We start from the raw sequence: 1262 nt of genomic DNA on the forward strand, positions 1-1262 counted from the left end.
TGCACTATAGGTCTCTCTGGCATTTAATTCAGAATATGTTATCGTCGATATCCCCAATCCCTCCACTTCTTGAAGAAGAAAGGTACTCGGATTGGATGATCATGGGGGTCCCTTTGATGCAGATTACAGCCAAACATGTATATCTTAAAATGCAGCCTTCACCCTGGATTACTGATCACTGTAATGCTTTATGGCATTTACAAAAATCTACAGCATGGTGGCGTAAGAGACTGCACAGTATTTGGAAAAGTAATCTTCCTCTCAAAGAAAGAGTTTTTATGCCTTGTGGGGGTTCTGCCTATTGGAAGCTTTTTAGAAGCTAGGTCTATTGCATCGGCGATTTGCATAAGATGTCATCATTTGGCTGAGACTCCTTATCATTTGCTGTGGGCTTGTCAACACTCAAACAATTTGATTACACGGGTTTCTGAATGCTTAAGATTACGCTATCCTTCCTATAAATTTGGAAGACAGTTCTCGTTGTTTGGAATTGTTCCATATACTCTCAGATCTTATGAAATCTTCTTCATGTGGGTCCGCTTCTACCTTTTCTGGGAGATTTATAACTACAGAAATCAGATTATGTTTGCAAAGCCCTATTCAGATGTGTTTGCAAAGTTCAAATTTGGGTTACGCTAGTCCTTGCAGTTTTCCTTTGACATGAAAGAGATACCTCGGGAAGTCTTACAACTCCTACATTTGCTTTTAGAGCCTGATTGTGAGAGTTTGTAGTCGGCTTTCACATGTACAGTGAATGCCTGTTATTACCTTTGTATATGATCTTTATGGTGGGTTTTCCTCATTTTGAGGTTTCCTGCTTGTAAATTAATATAAGAGATTTACAAAAAAAAAGTGTGTACCACACACACACACACATGTATATGTATATACATATACACATGTATGTATGTATGCACACACACACACACACACACACACACATATATGTATGTATGTGTATGTATATATGTATATGTATGTGTTTGTTTATGTGTGTGTATACATATATGTGTATGTATGTATGTATGTATGTGTATACACGTGTGTGTGTGTGTGTGTGTGTGTGTGTGTGTGTGTGTGTGTGAGATATATATATATGCATAACACACACACACACACACACACACACACACACACACACACACACACATTTTTTTTTTGTAAAAGACTATTTTCTATTGCTTCACTGTACAAAAGAAGAAGTCCTCAAAAAGAGGCAAACTTCGTAAAAAGCAATCCTCACAGAAGCTAAAATCATTGAA

Source organism: Cibotium barometz, chromosome 24 (genome assembly GCF_041138505.1).
Source record: "Cibotium barometz isolate CiBa-2024 chromosome 24, ASM4113850v1, whole genome shotgun sequence".
Taxonomy (NCBI): Eukaryota; Viridiplantae; Streptophyta; class Polypodiopsida; order Cyatheales; family Cibotiaceae; genus Cibotium; species Cibotium barometz.